At 43.7% G+C, this 22,430-nt stretch overlaps 1 pseudogene; it reads left to right on the forward strand.

The window, feature by feature from the left end:
• The first annotated feature begins 10,532 nt into the window (after positions 1–10,532).
• LOC147634352 (uncharacterized) overlaps positions 10,533–22,430 on the forward strand; it is a 39,159-nt pseudogene continuing 27,261 nt past the window's right edge.

The raw sequence follows: 22,430 nt of genomic DNA on the forward strand, positions 1-22,430 counted from the left end.
AAGAAAATTCTTTGCAATCCACATGAGCCACCAGATTTAGTGGAATTGCCAAATGCGCCAGAAACCGCAAGTGTCACCCATGCCACCGAATTTGACCCAGAAACCACATACACTCCTTCGAATTTACAAGTGTTGGAGCTTGCATCATAGCCACCACCTTATCGGGATCCACAACAATGCCTTCTTGTGATATAAATGTGCCCTAGTAACTTCCCACTCCGAACCGTAAAGGCACACTTCAATGGATTTAAACTGAAAGATACCTCTCGAGATTTCTGAGAACACAGACGCAGATGTTCCAAATGCTGAACGCATGTCCCGAACACACTTAGATCATCTAGAAAGACCCGCATAAATGCTATCAAGAATGGCCCAAAAATTTTATGCATATCCCGTTGAAAAGTACCTAGAGCATTCCTCAAGCCAACCACATCACTGTACACACAAACACGCCCCAAGATGTGATGAATGCTGTCTTAGCTTGGTCTTTTGGTGCCATCTGATTATGATTGTAGCCACTAAACCCATCAAGAAATGAATACATCTCATGGCTTGCCACATCATCCAAGATGGTATCCGTGTATGGCAAGGGAAAAGGATCTGGGAACAGTAGTCGCACATTAAGTTTCCTGTAATCTACATAGATGTGTATCTTCTTATTCTTCTTGTGCATGATCACAATTGGAGAAATCCACTCCGGATTCTCTATTGGAGCAATGAACCTAACCTGCAAGCAGGAGACAATCTAGCTCATCTTTAACCTGCTTAGCAACATGCGGATTCATTCTATACTGCTGCTGTCTAGAAGGAATTACATCCAGCTTCAAATGGATGTGATGCTGATAAAAATTAGGATCTAGGCCCTTCATGTTTGAGTAGTCCCATGCAAAGACATCCATAAATTCTGTCAAAAGATCCACCGGAGCCTCCCGAAACTTATCATCCAGCAAACTACTAACTTTCACCGATTTTGATTCTTTATCTTTCCCCAAAAAGACTGTCTCCAGAGCATCTTCTTCGACTCTAGAAACTTTGTTCATTTGCGCCTCAAAAGCTCTTTCTTGTTCCAAAATATCTTTCAGATCACCATCTGGGGGAATGACCATCTGCACCAAGAAACGGTTCCCCGAGAAACTTCTCCGGCATAGGAGCCACCATCCACACCACTGCATATTCCGCGGAAATGCATGCTACATCCACTACATAGAGTGGAATCAAATCCACATTAGCCCGCAAAAATTGCTCCTCTTTGTCTTCATCCAAGCCTTCAGCCATATTAACTATTTTTGCAATCACTGGCTAGACTGCACTGCTCAGCTAACGATACTCCCATAATTAGAACTTCACTTTTTTTTTGACCCCGGCAAACTGTCATATGATTGTGTTCCCAATTGTGCCGCACCTTGGCCTGCGACAACCATGGACGGCCCAACAAAAGATTGTATTCTTGATTGGAGTCTTCCATATTGAGGACCATGAAAAGATGCAGGGGGGAAGAGAGCTTGAGCTCTTGCAAGCACACACACACACACTCACAAAACCCTAATAGAGAACACACAAGGTGAGAGGCTGAAAATCTTCTTCTTCTCTACTCAACACTCAACACACCATATACAAGAATAAGAGTACACATAATATGAAAGGTACTCAACCAATACATACACGGGTTCTCTATAGTGTGAACCCGACTAAATGAGCTGGCGCTATAACTATGCCAGTCTCTAGAATGGCTGTCACACAGCTTGTCATCCCACTGGCCGCATATCTCCCATGATCTCACCAACCATGCCAGTGGTGTAAGTGTGGGGCCTATCCCCCAGGCGGGTCATCAGTCACCGCCTCACTAGACGAGCTCGATATTTCAACACTCCCCCTCGAGCTCAACTCCATCTCATGTACACCAAGCGAAGCCCTGAATCTGCGGAGCTTCTCTGTACCCAATGCTTTGGTGAAGATGTCAGCTACCTGATCCTCTGTGCTGACATAAACAAGGTCAAGGTCTCCTGCCAAGACCTTCTCTCTGACCAAGTGGTAGTGGACCTCTATGTGCTTCGTACGAGCATGAAAGACTGGGTTCCTGGCCAACTGTATACTGCTAATGTTGTCACAGAAAATGACAACTTGTCTATCCACTGATAGACCCAAATCTGCAAGTGGCTTTCTTAACCAAGCTACCTCACATGCTGCCATAGCAGCTCCTCTGTACTCGGCCTCTGTACTCGATAGAGCAATCGTAGGCTGCTTCTTGCTGCTCCAAGTCACAGCAGCACTCCCCAAAGAAAACATGAATCCACTGGTAGATCTTCTATTTGAGATACTACCAGCCCAATCAGCATCTGTGTACCCATGTACACATATCTCTGTCCGAGTCTCATAGAATAGTCCACAATGCAAAGTAGACTTCACATACCTCAGTATGCGTCTCACTACATCCAAATGCGGTTTCCGTGGAACCTGCATAAACTGACTCACCAACCCAACAGCATAGCTCAAATCTGGTCTGGTGATCGTCATGTAGATCAAACTTCCTACTATGCTCCTGTACATAGTAGGATCCTCCAAGATCTCTCCTGAATCTGCACTCAACTTGCCATTCTGATCCAATGGCACAAAAATAGGCTTACAGCCTGTCATACCATACTTGGACAACATGTCCAAGCCATACTGTCTCTGCAGTAATCCAATACCATGTGGTGACCTAATCACCTCAATGCCCAAGAAATATCTGAGCTCCCCCAGATCCTTCATCTTGAACTTCTGTCTAAGCAAGATCTTTACATCAAAGATCTCTGCATCATGGTCCCCCGTAATGATCAAGTCATCTACATAGATGACAACAAGCACAACCCCTCTATCACCATGTCTCACATACAGCGAGAAATCTGCATTGGCTACATGAAAGCCAATAGTGACAAGATATTTAGAAATCTTTTCAGACCATGCTCTTGGTGCTTGCTTTAAGCCATACAAGGCTTTCTTCAACCTGCAAACATGCTCAGGGTGACCCACATCCTCATAACCAGGTGGCTGCAACATATACACCTCTTCTTGCAAATCCCCATGCAAGAATGCATTCTTTACATCCATCTGATGTAAAGGCCATTGCTTTGACGCAGCCACTGCTATCACAACTCTCACCGTTGCCATCTTGGCAACTGGGCTGAAAGTTTCCTCATAATCAATCCCATATGTCTGCGCATATCCTTTGGCTACCAATCTAGCCTTGTACCTGTTTATGCTTCCATCACTATTATGTTTAACTTTGTACACCCACTTGCATCCACCCAATGGCTTTCTTGCCTTCAGGCAATTGCGCTAAATCCCAAGTTTCATTTCCATATAGTGCATCCATCTCCTCATCCATAGCTTTCTTCCAACACACATTTCCAATAGCCTCATCAATGCATGTGGGCTCTACAACCTGCACAACCTTTGCCATATATGCATAGTGATGTGCCACATAACCATCATATGTAAATCTCTGCACAGGGTTCTTCACTCTCTGTGATCTTCGTAGCTTTTCATTCATGGCTTCCATAGCCTTATTTACACCAGGTGTTCTCATAGCTGGGATCCCAAGCTCCTCATCAAGGCTCATATCTGAGCCACTAGACTCTCCATCAACATGAGAATGCCCTGCAGAAATGTCAGGCATACCAAGGGGCTCAACCACTTTCTCTTTTCCTTTACGTGATGTACTAATCACATTTGCAGGGCTGGTATTATGACGCAGCCTGCCACTCCATGGTCTATCAATAGACCCACTAGATGAGGACTCTCCTGGTCCACTCAAAGACTGTGATTGCTGACCTGCATTCTGTGCAACCACACTTCCACTCACATCAGCCCCAATAGCTTCTTTTTCAGCAGCATACCAACTGCTCATCTCATCAAAGACAACATCCCTGCTTACCCTCAACTCACGTGTAGCAGGGTTATAACACCTGTATCCCTTTTGCTCAAGGGAATATCCAATAAACACACATTTTTCAGCTTTCGGATCCAGCTTAGTTCTCAACTCATCTGGCACATGCACATATGCAATGCATCCGAAGACTTTCAGATGAGACAAATCTGGTTTTCTGCCAGTAAACCTCTCCTCTGGAGTTACATCATGTATGGCTGCAGTTGGAGTCCTGTTCATGATGTATACTGCTGTAGAAACAGCCTCAGCCCAATAGCAATGCGGCATATTCTTCTCTTCCATCAATGCTCGCGCAATCTCAGCAATGTGCCTGTTTTTCCGCTCAGCAACTCCATTTTGCTACAGAGTGTATCTGCATGTATACTGTCTCCGAATACCATTCTTCTTCAAAAATTCAGAGAACTCATTGGAGAAGTACTCTCCCCCTCCATCTGACCTTAGGCACTTTACATATTTCCCTGTTTGCTTTTCAACCAAAACTCTGAAATTCTGAAAGTGAGTGAACACCTCACTCTTCTCTTTCATGAAATATACCCACACTTTCCTTGTGTGGTCATCAATGAAAGTCACATAGTACCTGCAGCATATGGTCTTCGTAGGACCCCATACATCTGAATGCACAACATCTAGTGCATTTCTGCTCACATATCTGTTACGTGGAAACACATGCTTTGTTTGCTTCCCAAACTGGCATGCTTCACATATTTTCTGCATGCCTTCCACTTTAAATTTTGGCAGTCCTGTCACAATTCCTTTTGTCTGCATAGACTTCAATCTCTGCACATTTACATGTCCAATTCTTTTATGCCATATGTCTATGTCTGCAACAACTCTTGAACCATTTGCAAACATTGCAGCACTCATTTCAGGCATGTCTACATCCAACGCAAACATTCTGCCCACTTTGTTGCCTTTTGCAACCAACTTGCACTTGTCTTTGAAATCTTCAACATAACACCCATCACAGGGTTAAACCGAACCTGCAACCCCTGCTCAATCATCTGGCCAACTGAAACCAGATTCTTTGTTATGTTCGGTACATGAAGTACATCTGCAAGGTACTTCACTTTGCCATCCTGCATAGACAATGGCACATCTCCAACATGGGCAATTGGATGAGCAGTGTCATCCCCTGTTTCCACAAAACCTGGTCTTTCTGGGTTTTTCATCTCCTTGAACCACTCCCCATGACTCGTCATGTGGTTTCGAAGCGCCTGAATCCACATACCATACATTATCTTTTTGTGCTGCATCAACATTTTCAGACATGGCATTCACGACATGCTGCATAACAAACAACCTTTCATTATCCTCATTATTTCTGCTTGAGGATGCATAGTTGTTTTGCTGCACTTTCCCATTTTGCATGTCAGCTTGCTTCTTATAACATTCTGACTGCACATGTCCAGGCTTACCACAATAATAGCATTCACGTGCATCATTATATTGCCTTTGCCAATTTCCACGGCCTCTTTGACTCCCCCTGCCTCTAAATTTACCTCTTCCACCTGCGTGTTGTTGTTGTTGTTGATTCTGGGACTGTTGTTGTTGCTGCTGCTGCTGGCCATAATTCTGATTACCTGTTTGGCCACCTCCTTGACCGCGTCCACGGCCTCCTCTACCTCGTCCTCTTCCTGAACTCGTGTAGAAGGCCTGTTGCTCTGAACTGTTTTTGCTTTGTGAAGACTGTTGGTCTTCACCCAAGTTCTTCTCTTCGATAATCAGCATAGACACCAAATCTGTAAAGTTGGGAATGTTTTCCCGAGTCTGAATAGACGTCTTGAACGCCTTGTATTGTGGCCCGAGACCACGTAGACAGACTTCCACCTTGTCATCATCATCTACTGACACACCAATAGATGCAAGGGATTCCACAATACCCTTTATCTTCAGCGCATAGTCATTCATAGACATGCTCTTTTTCTCCACAGTATGAAGTTCATTCTTCAACTGTATCTTACGTGCCTTGGTATTTGTTTCATAAAGCTTTACCAAGGTGTCCCACACCTCCTTGGGGGACTTGGCATCCTGAATGTGCCCAATCATGGTGTCCTGTATACTAATGGATAGCCAATACATAACCTTCCTGGCTCCTTGGTGGTTCCAGTCTTTAAACTCTTTCACATCTGCAGCAGTAGGATTTATGTCCGGTATCTCCGGTGCCTCTTCATGTTCACCTTCTATGTAGTCCCAATAGCCTTTTCCCATCAGGAAATTAGTCAACCTGAATCTCCAAGCATGGAAGTTATTCTTATCCAGCTTCTCAGCCACAATCTGTGTTATGCCATCATTAGACATCTTGCCAAACACACAATTTTACCAAAAATTGCACTCTGGTTTTTCCTGCACAACTGCTGTATTTTCTGCACAGCGGTACTGCAGTCCACTCAAATGTCACAACCAGTGACCTCAATGTACATACATACACCCAATGGCAACTGTAGACCTCTTTGCAGCACCCACAGTGTCTGCACAGTCAATTTGTCTTCCTGCAATACTTAAAACAGAGTTCTGCAGAGAATCGATGACTTACCGCAGTGCTCGAAATCACCTGCTTCCGTAGAGCTCCCGACAAGGGTGTAGTCACCAACACAATAGGGAAGAGTAGTTGAAGCTCTTACCCTCGTACCGCTTCCTGTGGTTCTCTTGCTTGCAGCTCAGCCCTTAGCACGAACCAGGCTCTGATACCATGAAAAGATGCAGGGGGGAAGAGAGCTTGAGCTCTTGCAAGCACACACACACACTCACAAAACCCTAATAGAGAACACACAAGGTGAGAGGCTGAAAATCTTCTTCTTCTCTACTCAACACTCAACACACCATATACAAGAATAAGAGTACACATAATATGAAAGGTACTCAACCAATACATACACGGGTTCTCTATAGTGTGAACCCGACTAAATGAGTTGGCGCTATAACTATGCCAGTCTCTAGAATGACTGTCACACAGCCTGTCATCCCACTGGCCGCATATCTCCCATGATCTCACCAACCATGCTAGTGGTGTAAGTGTGGGGCCTATCCCCCAGGCGGATCATCAGTGGCCACCGCCTCACTAGACGAGCTCGATATCTCAACAGACCATAAAAGACATCACAAACAAAATTCCCACAACTTCAATAACTATTCCCTTCAAAATGCCAAGAGGACGAACTCGGCGCTGGTCAACCATCTGCACCAAAAAATGGGGCCAGTTCCCAATCCAACCAACCCATCTTCTCACAAGCCAACTGCGTCGTAATATTGACACCCGCACCACCATCAATTAGAACTTGATCAATGACAGTCCCATGATAAACCATCGAAATCTCCGAAATGCATGTGTTTGTCACCGGGAGATCAGGGAGGACTGGTTCTGCACACTTGAGCTTCAACCGTAGCCACTGTGGGTGACACCATACCCAAATCAGCTGTTGCCAGGGACTAGTGAAAATTTGGAACTAGCTTTAGCAATTGTCCCAACTTAATCTGAAGTGGTGCTTGCAAGAGTTCATCCCAATCATTTCTTGCTGATTGGTGCTGCCACTACTGCTGCTGAGGTAGTGTAGATCCTTCCGGCACCTACGGATTACTTCTAGACAATTCGAAAGAATCCGCAATCACTGTTACACTTTCTTAAAAATGAATCGCATTTTGGGTTTTCTCAACTTCAATTTTGGGTGCTTGCTCCTTTACCCAAGAGGTAGCTTGATGCCGCACTTCTTCCTGTGCTGGCCAATCAATGCTAGCCTGTTCTGCTGCTTTAAGTGGAGGAGGCCAACTCTTCTTTCCAGAGCAAGTTACCACGCAAACTTCTGGATCTCCTTTCTCAGCAAGGGACTCAATTTGAACCATAGACACACTTGGTTGCTTCCTTGCTACCTTTTCTTGTCTTTCTACCTTCTTGCGATCATACTTTTGCGCCTCTGGGCACTCCGATCGCCTATGTTCTTCCTCTGTGTAGAACAAATAGATGCATGGTCGATTTTCACCTCGCCCACCCTGACCACGACCATGGCCTCCACCTCGATCCAGGCCTCCACTGGAGTAACCATAAGCATTATCTGAACTTCCTGCTGTTTGAGCAAATGCCACCGGAGGATCTCTTTCCTCTTTATCCTTCCATTGAATGGAGCCTCTAGCTCGTTGGACCCTCCCATTATAATAGAAGTAAAGATGGCACACCATTTCTCATTTAGTGCACACTCCGTAGCAAGATGACCCGGATTGCGGCACGTCGAGCAGACCTCTTTCAACGACTTAGCAGCCAAGGATTCTCTAGACACCGCTGTGCTGACCTTCCCACCCTTATGGGTCTTCCTGGTCGCTTTCACTGGTTTGGCATCCGAATCTTCACTACCAATTTCAGAAGAATCTTCATCTAGACTCTCCTCATCCGAATCATCAGAGCTATTGTGCTTCTTCCCATGAGATGTGCTTTTTCCTGACTTCTTTTTGGATTTCCTCTTGCTAGGCATGTCTTCGTCCTCCACAGGGATTCTCCGACTAGGATTGCCCTCGCAATCACATATGGCAGCCTCGTGGAAACCTTATCCATAGTCGCTAAGGCTATATGGAGATCCTTAGACAAACCCTTATAAGAAAATAGTCATTGAGCATCTCATGTGCTGGATGTTAATTTTGAGGAACCCGTTACAACATGACCCAAAAACGAGCCGCATAATCCTCCACTGTGTGCTTGCCCTGCTTAAGCACACCCTGCTTTTCCAAATTTTGGGCGACAGTATTTTCTACGTGAAATCACTGCAAGAACGCCATCCTCACCGCATCAAATGTCTGAAAATGATCCACTATGTATTCCGCCAACCATCTAGAAGCCTTCCCACTCAAAGTGGACTCGAACACGGATTCCATACGTAATTGATCCAGTGGAGGTGGCACATTGAGATTTTATGTCTTCTCAAACTACAGGATGTGAGCATCCGGATCCTCAGAAGACTTCTCGCAAAACTTTGCATACTTAATCTATCCATGCAGCTAGGCCATCTACTACTGTGTTGGGAGCACTACCACTGGTTGTTGTGTCAGTCCTGAGAATAGCTGTTGAACTGCCCGCTGTTGGTGAACTCGAGGGAGTTAGCAACCACCTCTCCATGCACGGGGAGGGGGGCAGGAACGGATGCGCTGCCGGGGATTGACGCAAGGAGTTGCATCCCACCCCGGCAACTTGCAAAGAAAAAGAACGAGAATTATCCACCCCATCATCATGACCATGATTCTCCAAACGACAATGCCACGACCGCCCAGTAGTTAGAACTACCAAATTAGGTGGTCCCTGTGAATGCGTGCACATGCAACCACATCATCAAAAGAACATCGTGGTCACCAAGTGTATTATGCACTTAAACACCAGTACAGTAATACGAGAATGATTACCCTCTTAGCATATAACATTAATTGAAAGACAGTTTATACTGATAAATGAATACAGAACTAATTATACACAATGTAACATGATTAATGATTCACTAACACAGACTGCTATATTATCACATAAAGTGTTGATTGATTGATTGCTTTATTGCCCCAGAATACACAAGCATATAGCCTTTAAAACAGTTACATGGTCGCGAGATTCAGACAGGTGCGACCTCCCATTTACACCCATTGAGATCCCATAATCACTATTCATTTAAGGTATGCAGTGCGGCATATACACTTGCGGTGTGCGGCCCACATAACAATGATAGCACAATATCTTATTACCATTGGTTTTCATGTGACAGATGCTGATCATTCACTCTATGTGAGAAAGAGTGATAAGGGCCTTGTGGTCATCACAATCTATGTGGATGACTTACTTGTTGGGGGTGATAGTGGAGAGGAAGTTGAGAGTGTGAAATGTCTCCTCAAGCAAAAATTTGACATGAAGGATTTGGGTGAGCTGAGGTAATTCCTTGGCATTGAGCTTATTAGGATGGCCAACAAGGGCATATGGCTATCACAGAGGTAGTATGCATTGGACATGTTGTCCAAATGTGGTAGCAGTGTTGAGTAGCTTCACGGGCCTGAGTTAATTGCTATTGGAGATCTGTGATGTGGGTGAGGTTTTGGTGTTTCCTCTTTGTTGCTGGGGGATTTGGAGAAATCGATGGAGAGGGCAGAGAAGTGACTGCTGCGTCTGAGCCGATAAGCTGGTTTGCACGGGGCAACTCTTCCCATCCGATGACGTAATAAAGTACTTGGATCAACCGCTACCATCTTCCCTTGTGGGTTGGATAGACTGCGTGTAGCTCCCTAAAAAGATAATCTATGCAATTTATCATTTGACCTTGGTGCACCCAAGCTAAGGTGGGCATGCTACATCTGCTGTGAGCGGTCAGTCTACTTGGTGATGAGCAAGAACTACAGAGCTCTCATCGGCATGATAAGATCCTCTTGAGTAATATTGGCCCATTCTATGCCATCCTTGGGGATGCCCCTGTGCATTGGTAAGCTTGACATACGATTGGTCCATGGTGGGGGAGGGGTTAAGAATCTCTGATCAATTTGACGTTGAGATGCACTTGGTGTCTCTGGCCCTCATTATCCAAGACTTCACCAGTATGTTGATTGGCGTCATAATTTTATGTGAAGTACAAGCTGTTATATACGTCGAGCCCCCATGGCTCTAAAGTTGGGAATCTGCCAAGGCCAAGCTGCTCCATCTTTTGAACAACAACAGGTATGAGGCTATGGCCCTGTAACACAGCCTGGTAAAATACAGGAGCTTATGATCCACCTTGTGGTTGTTCTTCATGAGAGGGAATGGACCATGTGACCATTAACCTGCTTCATGAAAATGTCCCCTAGATGAGAGAGTTGGGTTAGGTGCTTGGCGTACTTCTCGAAGCGACCACCTGCTGTTTGAGGTTGCGTTCTGATGAAGGTATGCCGGAGAACCTCCATGGAAGAGTCAGAAGTGTCAAACATGGTACTGGGCTGGTAAATGGGTGTGAGAGCTCAAGAGCAAAATTGGCAAGAGTTTGGCTAGGGTAAGAGCTAAAAGTGAGGAGATGAGGGGGTGGGGCCCTTATTTATAGGTTTGGTAGAAGGGTACGACTATGGTAAATCCAATGAATGGCCATGGCATTTGCAAAAGGAATGGCTATGATAGGTTAGATAGTGGAAGCAAATGGGCACATCAAGGCCAATGAATAGCCGCGTGCTTCTAAAAAACAAAATGGAATGGGCTTTAGCTCATGCAATCAGAAAGGAACGGCCACGACAAGGCCAACAAATGGTCGTGGCACCAGAAAATCAAGAACTAATGGGCTTTGGCTTCCAAATTGGAGAAGGGAATGGGAGTTTGCTCATGAAATCGGAAAGGAATGGCCAAGGGCTCATGAAAGAAAATTGCGGATGAGCAGGGGCTTTGAGTCAGATTTGAAATGGCCATGCAAACTTCCAACAGGCGTGGTAGTTGAGTAGAGGAAGGAACCGTCGGGGCATTCCACTGGGTAGGTTGGAACGGTTGGGGTAAACTTGGAACGCCCATGGCACTTCAGAACCGGTAAAGAGTACGGCCATGGAAAATTTGGTACGGTCGTGTGGCTTCTCTCTCTCTCTCTCTCTCTCTCTCTCAGGGAATGGAATGGCTGTACACTTTGAAACAAACGGGCATACGCTTTCAAAATGGGAAACGAAACAGGCGTACTCTCCTCAGGGATAGAAGAAACGGGCGTACGCTTTCAAATTGAGAAACGAACGGGCGTACGCTTCTCAGGGAGAGAAGGAACGGACGTTCACTTTCAGGATGGGCATGAACGTGCACTCTAGAAATGAAAAGAAAGAATGAATGTTTGCTTAGGAGCATAAAGGAATGGGTGTTTGCTTCCAAATCTGAATGGAAGAGATGTTCGCTTTAGAGAAAGAGAAGGAACAGGCGTTCACTTCTTTCAAAATATGAAGACGGAAGGAAAGGCACGGGTGTGGCAATTGCAATTGAGCTCTTGAACAGACATTCTCTTCAAGATGAGAAGGGAACGAGCATTCGCTTTTTGAAGGAAGAAAGGAACATACGTTCGCTTTTAGAGAAAGAGAAGGAATAGGCATGGCAATTGCAAACTGAGCTCTCGAATGGGCATTCGCTTCAAGATAAGAAGGGAATGAGTGTTCACTTCTTAAAGACAGAAAGAAATGAACATTCACTTTTAAAGGAAGAAAGGAATAGGTGTTCGCTTTTAGGATTATGAGACAGAGGGTATGGCATGGCCGTGCCACTTCCAGAGCGGCCGTGGTGCTTGAAATAGAGCTCTGGAATGGGCGTTCACTTATCAATGAGAAGGGAATGGGTGTGGCACATTTGGAAAAGCCGACACTTCAGGTTTCGCTGCACTGTCAAATCTAGGAATTTTTAAAGATTTTTTTGGGCATTGGGTGTAAATCTGACATTCCCCCTAAATATTCTTTGATAGTACAATTACACACCCTAGATTGAATGCAATTAAATTCAATTTATGCTCAGTTTAATGCAATTATTCCTATTTTAATGCATCTGCCACATTTAGGTAGGAAATCTTGCTAGATTTGGTCAATAGCAGAAGGGGAACGGGCGTGGCAGATGTGCCATGGTCGTGGCGTGCTAAGCAAATGGCCGTTTGCTTCTCAGAACATTCCAACAAAATGTAGTTCCACCTGGTTTTTTCCTCAATCTCCTGCTGATTCAAGTGTTTTCCCACTATTTTTTTGTGTTTTTGTTTTAATAGGGAACTAGAGCTAATCTCTAGCTATCTATTGGTGCCTACAATGCATGATTAAAACTAACAAATTGAGATTAATTAGTTGATTAATTTGGAATGAAAACTTAAAGAAAAAAACACAAAAAATTAAGGTTTTGCATGAATGTTAAGGGCAATGTGAGAGCACTCATCTTCTTTTCCCGATCTCGGTGAAGACTTGAACACTCCAATGCTTGATTATACTCCAATGCTCTAGGTAATAATCATCAAAAAACCAAACAAACAAGATTAAACGACCAATCAGTGGATTTGCACTCCAACAAGGCTAATCAAAGGCACTAGCAAATGAATAGTCTGGAGGACCCTAAGATAAATGCATTCCCCAGCAGCAGTGCCAAAGGTGTTAAGGATAACATGCTACCTTGCACACAAGAGATAAAGAAGAGAAGAAAGATGCATGCAAGAGTCAAGTCCGGAGAGTTGCACTTGGCCAACCCTAAGAGGGTTAACTCCTCAATGTGAATCCACCAGGGGATCACCTCACCTCTTCTTGTGTCACCCAAGAAGAGATCTACTAGCTAGGTAGAGAGCAAGAAGGAGGGAGCTATGGAACGCTCAACCTCTACCTCATGTAACTAGCATGTAAAAGGGACATGGTAGATAGCAAAGAGAAGGTAGAGAAGATGACAAAAGAGAGCATTACCATCCCTACTTACATACACCAACAATCCAACATGCAAGCAATCAAGAACACAAGCTCAAATGAGAGAGAAGGCAAAGTCAAGTGAGACAAATGGGATTGTCTCTTTTCATATTCCATAAAATGACTTATATACAAGAGCTCATAGTTACAATGTTCAGGTGCCTATTTACAATTAGGGCCCCAAAACTAGTCTTCCTAGTTTCGCTAGCTCTATGTACAGGTATTCCTCATGATTGGTATTACACAAGCCATAAGCTTGGTCATCCCATGTCTCTTATATAATCAACGCTTTGCGCGGTTACAAAGGATACATTACAAAGACTGTAGCCACATAAAAGGTAATGTTAACCGGAGTGGTTAACAGATGTAAGTAGCAAAAAATGATCACCTAGGCATATCATAAGTGTTAACTCATGTTGAGCTTGACATCTCAACACTCCCCCTTAGGCTCAACTCTATCTCTAGGACTCCAAGCATAGTTCGGAATCTGTGATGCTTCTCTGATCCTATAGGACTTTCATGAAAATGTTAGCTACATGCTCCTTTGTGCTAACATACATGAGATCATTGTCTCCTGAGATAAGACCCTCTCTCTAATGAAGTGATAGTGGACCTCTATGTGTTTGGTCCGCACATGAAAAATTAGATTCCTCACCAACTGTATACTACTAAGGTTGTTACAATAGATCACAACCTGTGTGTCAACTTGTAGCCGCAAATCACTAAGTAGCTTACACAACCAAGCTACCTCACATGCTGCCAATACTCTACCTCTGTATTCGGTAAGGCAACTGTTGGCTTCTTCTTGCTACTCCATGTTAGAGCACCACTCCCAAAGGAAAACATAAATCCACCGGTAGATCTCCTATGTGCGATACTACCAGCCCAATCTGCATCAATGTATCCAAATACCTGCAACTCTATACTAGCCTCATAAAAGAGACCATAGTCTACTGTAGACTTCACATAGCATAATGTGCACCTCACACCATCCAAATGTGGCTTCCAAGGAACCTACATAAACTAACTCTATAATCCAATTGTATAGTTCAAATTTGACTTGGTGATCGTCATGTAAATCAAGATACCCACTATCTTCTTGTACATAGTGGGGTTCTCTAGAATCTCACCTTCAATTGCACTCAACTTGCCATTTGAATCTAATGGCAACTGCACTCAACTTGCCATTTGAATCTAATGGCATAGAAATTGGCTTACAACTAGGTGTATCATGAGCTGACCATCCTCGAGAGCCTACACCAAGATGCCTAGAATCGGTCCCAGGCAGTGGAGGATACCCTTTCTCGAACACAAAGATATTTTCTCAGACACTGAGAGATTTTCAAAGCGACCGTTCAGGACCTTAGAAGAGCACCTTAGTGATGCTGAAGCTTGGTCCACACAACCCCCTTCCACCCCCTCTGCTCCCTCTTCTACTAGCAACCTCGATCGCAAAAGTGGACGAGCTAATGGATACCACCACAGAGCTCCCACTCTTAGCCCTGCCCCCAAAAACACCCTACCAGCTCATCGACCTCCATTTTTGGAGTGTCCAATTGAACCTTCTCTAACACAACCTTTACCTTGATGAGCCCCTCTCCCGGCAAAGCTTTACCTACCTCCTAACTAAACTCCCCATCTCTAGCATCACCCTCATCCCCCATTTCTTTTTCTAGGGCCTTCTTTCTTTCCAACACCCCCATGATTTTTATGAGCTCCCCCAATATCCTCTCCAGGCTACCTTGGCAGGCTGGTGTTAGCTCTTATGCTTTGGCTTCCCTTCCGATCCAACTAAGCTCATTGACCTATCTGTTCCAGAAGGCCTATGCCCCTCTCAAATCTCCACAGGGGTGCTACACTATTTACAAGATGTCGGCTACGTGTCATTAACAGTGCTTATCTTTCCCTCCGAGAAAACACTCCCCCCTCTTACACCGTTGAAGGCCTACTTATTTTGTACCATCGATGTTTTAAGAATGTTTTGAGCAGCTTGAAGTTATGGCTACCATTGGCATCTGCCACTTTGACGACACCCACGTCGCCTTCTTTGCTGGAGTTCTCCGCCCGAAGAAGCTGCTACTGCAGTGGCCTTTTTCCATGCCCATGGCCCTGCAAATGCCACTGAAGCTAGCCTAGCCCAAACGACAATGATGGAGGAGATGATGGCCAGGGTAGTTTGCCACCCCTGCCCCCACACAATCCTCTTCTCCCCCATATCCCCCACCACCACCCAGTTCCTCTTTCGCCCCTACCAGTAGCCAACCCATTAGGAATTTTTTGGACCCAAAGAGGGCCTCCTGGATTAACTTTTGATTAGGAATGGACCAATAGGAAGAGGGCTGGGTGCACATTTTTGACTTCTTTGACCCTAGGGAGCCTAGGCTTTGGTTTGCTAAAATAATGGGGCCTAATTACTACTCTTGTCCACCTACCTCTTGGGCCCAAACTTAGACGTCCCCCCACCTAGAATCGCATAGATGAAAAACCCTAAAAATTGAAAATTTTTAATTTTTTCCCAAAAGTGTGTTTTCCTTCTCAAACTTCCCCCCAACATACTCTAGGTTTGGAAAGCTCATTTTGAACCTCTTTCTTCCTCTTCTAAGCTCTCCATTGCTGCAGAGACTCCATACCTCTCAAGCTCTCCCTCCTTGTCAAGCTCCCTCAATCTCAAGCTCCCTCTCCCTCTTTCTTCCTTTTCTAAGCTCTCCATTGCTGCAGTAACTCCATTCCTCTCAAGCTCTCCCTCCTTCTCAAGCTCCCTCCCTCTCAATCTCCCTCTCTCTCTCTCTCTCAAGCTCCCTCCCTCTCCATTGCTGCAGAAACTCTATCCCTCTTTAGTCTACTCTAGGTTCAGGAAGCCTATTCTCAAACTCTATCCCTCTTTAGTCTACTCTAGGTTCAGGAAGCCTATTCTCAAACTCTAACCCTCTTTTAAGCTTTCCATTTTGCTGCACTGAAAACCCTGAACTTTCTCTCCTCTCCACTCTTCTGTTGTAAAACAAGCTTTTCTTTTCCCTTCTTCTCTTTTCTTACCACCATGGCCTCTTCCAGTAATGTGAGAAGACCTAGGGAGAAGGTGGAAGAGCTTGTGCTGCATAACACAAGAGATGAGAATGGAGTTTGGGCTCCAACAAGATTCAGGGTTGGGGCTTGGGTCTACATGGAGCCAAGCTCTAAGGGACCACATCGAGTGCGTCACAACTGGGGAATATGCTATATCATTGGAAGGGGCGGCTACAAGGCTTCAAGCATACTAAGAAGGAAGGACTGGTTGTTGCCATAGTGCAACATGTGTATACCCTTGGAGACCTGTACATTCAAGGCCAACGACCAAGGTTTTCTTCAAATTGTCAGTGTAACATAAACACAGCTTTAACAACATGCTAATATTGGATTTTTTGTTTCAAATTTTCTTATAATTCTCCATTTTCTTATGTCTCTCTGTACATATTTTCCCCTCTAATTATGTTGAGGAGGAACAACCACTCCAAAGCCTCACTGGAGTTTTCTATGCTATGCATGCATCCATTGGAGAGGCATTGTGTGTATCTCAAAGCCCAAGTGATCTTGTACAGAACAATATCTTTTTCTTTTCTCACTCATATTTTGTAGATAAAAAACCAGGTTTATTTGGCAAGCTAGAAGAGATCCCCAACCCCCCTCTTAACAATCCCGAATGGCCCAAACCTGATGCTTGGACCATCTTATGCTTAAAGTTTAAGATGGTAAGTGATATCAAGACATCACTCAAGTTTTCAAAGGCATCTAGGTCAGTAGGGCTAAATTGGTTTTGTCCTTTACATGTTTTTGTGCACATGTTCAATTCCATGCCAATTCCATGAGCGAGTGGCAGCAAGCAAGCATTAGAGCCTAGCAGACCTGTGTCAACACTTTAGCATCATGGGCTTTGACAATGTGGAAGAGTCCAGTTTCAAGTTGATGAGAAGAAAGGTATATCTGATTCCACTACATGTCTAGAGTTAACCCTTACACTTTCTGGTTATTGTGCCACTTTCTATATTTTTACAGATTGGGAAAGCGTAAGGAGGGGACAACCATGGTCTTAGAATCATGGCAAATGGGGGAACTTGAACTTTTAGCAGCAAGGTGCATAGCCCTACCAACACATAGTAGGCATGTGGAAGAGCTTGAAGATGAACTGAGTATATGGGAAAATAGTCTTTGTTTTGATGCACGACGTGAGGGGCAAGAGTTTCAGGATCGAGGTGAAGGCAATGACAAGCTTTCAAGTCAACAAGGAGATGGACTCGATCAACATGAAGTAAATGTCACAAGAAAGGCAAAAAATGAAGACATTATAACAATTTTAGGTTAGATGACATGCTTTTAATTTTGTAGCAGGCTCTTTTTTAACCAATCTTTATTTGATTGAAATCTTAATATTTTTGCAAACTGTATTTTTTTTGTCTAGCGGTCTAGTGTGAAAAAGCCAAACTTCAAATTTTAATTATAAATAGTCAAAGGTGCCTTCTTTCTCATTTTCACGCGATAGAAACCAAAGCGATAGAAACCAAGCACGAGCTCACACTATCTCTTTACATTCACATGGCTACCCACTTTGACAAATTCTATGAGTTCCTCTCCACTACCCCGTGGGTGGGCAAGAGCGAGCTCTTTGTCATGTTCTCTCGTGAAGTTGACTTTGAAAAGTCACTTACCCTCGTGAAGACATTGAGCAAGAAGTAATAATCGACCTTTTACAACCTAGAAACATTTGTAATTATGTATAGGAAAATATTTTGATTTTTTCTTTGATTGCAGAGGGTGGTTGAAATTGACACATTTGCTAGGAGAGGCGGCGGCAGGAGACCAGGCCAAGGTCCATGGACATGATGAAGGTGCTCTGTGTAGCCTCTATAGCACAGAGCACCAAATGTATAGTTCTGATTAAAAAATCCCTTACCTTCGATGTTTTTGGTTCTGGATTTAGGGGTAAGCTTCTTGCTCTCGTATAGGTATAGCCAAAAGCATAGGCATAGAGGATCCTCAAGAAATAGCCCAATCACTCCTTGAGCACACTCTGCCCAATAACAAGAGAAGAAAGCTCAATATTATAAGAAAACTTTTGTAAAGATGATGTATCACTTCTTATTATGAATACAATACAATTTTTGCAAACTTATTTTCATCAAGTATATCATTGTTTTTTCTAGTTTGTACCATCAATGTTTTTGTGAATGCATCAGAAATGACCCTAGGAGTCTGGGGGAGTAGTGCCAGAACAGTGCGAATTTTGAGCCTGCACCGCTGTTGTAGAGCCCGAATTCGCACTGTTTTGGCACAGCTTCCCCAGCCCTTCAGGAGCAATTCTAATGCATTGGATGACAAATAATGTATTTTTATACATGATTAAAGGTATTTTTATCTTGTAAATTACTATTTCTCATAATCAATGTACTCAACTTCATTATAAATGCATCAAAAATGATTCTGAGTGGCTGGGGGAGCAGTGCCAGAACAATGCAAATTTTGAGCCTGCACCGCTGTTGTAGAGCCCAAATTCGCACTGTTCTGGCTTTCCCAGCCCTCCAGGAGCAATTCTGATGTATTAGATGACAAATAATGTATTTTTACACATGGTATTTTTATTTTATAAATTACTATTTTTATAATTAATGTACTCAACTTCATTATAAATGCATCAGAAATGATCTTGAGTGGCTGGGGGAGCAGTGCCAGAACAGTGCGAATTTTGAGCCTGCACCGCTTGCATAGCCTAAATTCGCACAGTTCTGGCATAGCTTCCCCAGTCCTCCAGGAGCAATTCTGATGCATTGGATGACAAACAATGTAATTTTATACATGATTAAAGCTGTTTTTATCATATAAACTATTGTTTCTCACAATTAGTTACTCAACTTTATTATGAATGCATCAGAAATGATCCTGAGTGGTTGGGGGAGCAGTGCCAGAACAGTGCGAATTTTGAGCCTGCACCACCACTGTAGAGGCTAAATTCGCACTATTCTAGTATAGCTTCCCCAGTCCTCCAGGAGCAATTCTGATGCATTGGATGACAAACAATGTAATTTTACACATGATTAAAGCTATTTTTATCTTATAAACTATTGTTTCTCACAATTAGTATACTCAACTTCATTATAAATGCATTAGAAATGATCTTGAGTGGCTGGGGAAGCAGTGCCAGAACAGTGCGAATTTTGTGCCTGCACCGCCGTTGTAGAGTCTAAATTCGCACTGTTCTGGCATAGATTCCCCAGTCCTCCAGGAGCAAATCTGATGCATTGGATAATAAACACTCTAATTTTACACATCATTAAAGGTATTTTTATCTTATAAACTACTATTTCTCACAATTAGTGTGCTCAACTTCATTATAAATGCATCAGAAATGATCCTGAGTGGCTGCTAGAACAGTGCAAATTTTGAGCCTACATCGCCGCTACAGAGGCTAAATTTGCACTGTTCTGGCATAGCTTCCCCAGTCCTCCAGGAGCAATTCTGATGCATTGGATGACAAACAATGTAAATTTATACATGATTAAAGCTGTTTTTATCTTATAAACTATTGTTTCTCACAATTAGTGTACTCAACTTTATTATAAATGCATCAAAAAATGATCCTGACTGGCCTGGGGAAGTAGTGCCAGAATAGTGCCAATTTTGTGCCTGCACCACCGCTGTAGAGCCTAAATTTGCACTGTTCTGGCATAGCTTCCCCAGTCCTCCAGGAGTAAATCTGATGCATTGGATGATAAACACTATATTTTTACACATCATTAAAGGTGTTTTTATCTTATAAACTACTATTTCTCACAATTATGTGCTCAACTTCATTATAAATGCATCAGAAATGATCCTGAGTGGCTGGGGGAGCAGTGCCAGAACAGTGCAAATTTTGAGCCTGCACGGCCACTGCAGAGGCTAAATACGCACTATTGTGGCATAGCTTCCCTAGTCCTCCAGGAGCAATTCTGATGCATTGGATGATAAACACTATATTTTTACACACGATTAAAGTTATTTTTATCTTATAAACTACTATTTCTCACAATTAGTGTGCTCAACTTCATTATAAATGCATCAGAAATGATGCTGAGTGGCTGGGGGAGTAGTGCTAGAACAGTGCGAATTTTGAGCCTGCACCGCCGCTGCAGAGACTAAATTCGCACTGTTCTGGCATAGCTTCATAGTCCTCCAGGAGTAATTCTGATGCATTGGATGACAAACAATGTAATTTTATATATGATTAAAGCTGTTTTTATCTTATAAACTATTGTTTCTCACAATTAGTGTACTCAACTTTATTATAAATGCATCAGAAATGATCTTGAGTGGCCTGGGGAAGGAGTGCCAGAACAGTGCAAATTTTGTGCCTGCACCGCCGCTGTAGAGCCTAAATTTGCACTGTTCTGGCATAGCTTCCCCAGTCCTCCAAGAGTAAATCTGATGTATTGGATGATAAACACTATATTTTTACACATCATTAAAGGTGTTTTTATCTTATAAGCTACTATTTCTCACAATTAGTGTGCTCAACTTCATTATAGATGCTCAACTTATCAGGAAATTATCCTGAGTGGCTGGGAGAGCAATCCAGAACACTGTGAATTTTGAGCCTGCACCGCCGCTGCAGAGGCTAAATTCGCACTGTTATGGCATAGCTTCCCCAGACCTCCATGAGCAATTCTGATGCATTGGATGATAAACACTATATTTTTACACATGATTAAGCTGCCAAGAGAAGATATGCTGCTGATTATGCCTTAAGAAGGTTGGTTTTGTGAATTTTTTGCCTCAAAGTTTTGTGTTTGAGCATGGAAGAATGCTCTATGAAGGGTTGCTATGTATGGGATTTGTGTATCCCATGAATCTTGTGTGGAGGTGCATGCTTGTCAAGATGATGGCAAGTGAGATGGTGAACTCAATGGAGTTCACAAGTGTGTGCATCAAGAAGAGAATGCACTTGTGGATGTTTACTCAATGAAGGAAAGCAAAGAAGGGGATGGAAACCTTGGCAGTTTCCACATGTTTATGCACCTTGGTTCTTATGAGAAACCAAAATGAAGAAGCACCCTTGAATTGATGCATGCATTGAAGGAAAAGCATGCTGATTCGGAGGCCATGAAGGCCATGTCAATGGAAATGAAAATCTCAAGGAGGAGATTTGTTGGTTGAGGGCAAAGAAGAGGTAGTTGGTGGGTGAAGCCAATTGCATCATAGAAAAGAGCTGCACACAAAGGTTGTAGCTAAAGAAATACAATGAAACAAGATTGCTAGCAAGAAAAGTATGGAAAAAGGCAAGGCATGGCAACAAGAAGAAGCTTGTGCACACAAGCTAGAGAGGAGAAATGGCATAGAAAAAGGGCAGCATAACAAATGTGGCTAGTAAAGAGAGTGTGGAGGAGTGAAGTAGTCGACAGCCAGCCTACTGCAGAGAAAGCGGGCACATCAACGACAGCTCAATAGAGTAGATGGTGTAGAGAGGGCGAGTGAACCTTTGTAAAGGAATTGAGAGAAGACAACCACGTGTTAGGTGGTCTAGAGAGTGGATCGCGCAGGTCACAAGAAGACGGCTGACAGGAGTCCAAGGTGAAAATAGTAGCGGGTACAGATAGAGCATCGCCACCAACAGGCAGCTGCCAGCAAGAGTCATCAGAAGAGGTAGTCATCACCACCAGTAAACAGAGGCAGCAGGCACCATCGCTTAGCTGAGCAATAAAGGAAGGTGAGGACCTCTGGAGGCAGCATGAGATGAAAAGCTTGAAGCTCAGCAAGGCAGCAGAAGCAGCACACACTAGTCGGAGCAGGTGGAGACAAGTCGAAGGCATGGTATTACAGAGAGGAAGCAGGAGCGCAGCAACAGGAGTGGAAGGAGACCTCCATAGTTGCTGTGTGCAGATGCAATCGAGAGAGGAAGGAGAAGGAGACCATTTGGGTGTCAAGGCATTCAACGCAGCGCACAGAGGCGCATTCAACGTGCATGCATTTCAGAGATTTTTTTTTAAAAAAAATATTTTATTCATATTAAGGACCACAACCTTTCCAAAATCTCAAAGGGTCTATTTTCATAAAGCCCTTGTTCACATGCCTTTTAAGAAGCATGTTCTTTGTAATTGATTACACACACACTTGGGTTCACTGCCCGACTTTGGCC

This window comes from Cibotium barometz, chromosome 11, assembly GCF_041138505.1.
Source record: "Cibotium barometz isolate CiBa-2024 chromosome 11, ASM4113850v1, whole genome shotgun sequence".
In the NCBI taxonomy this organism is placed as follows: domain Eukaryota; kingdom Viridiplantae; phylum Streptophyta; class Polypodiopsida; order Cyatheales; family Cibotiaceae; genus Cibotium; species Cibotium barometz.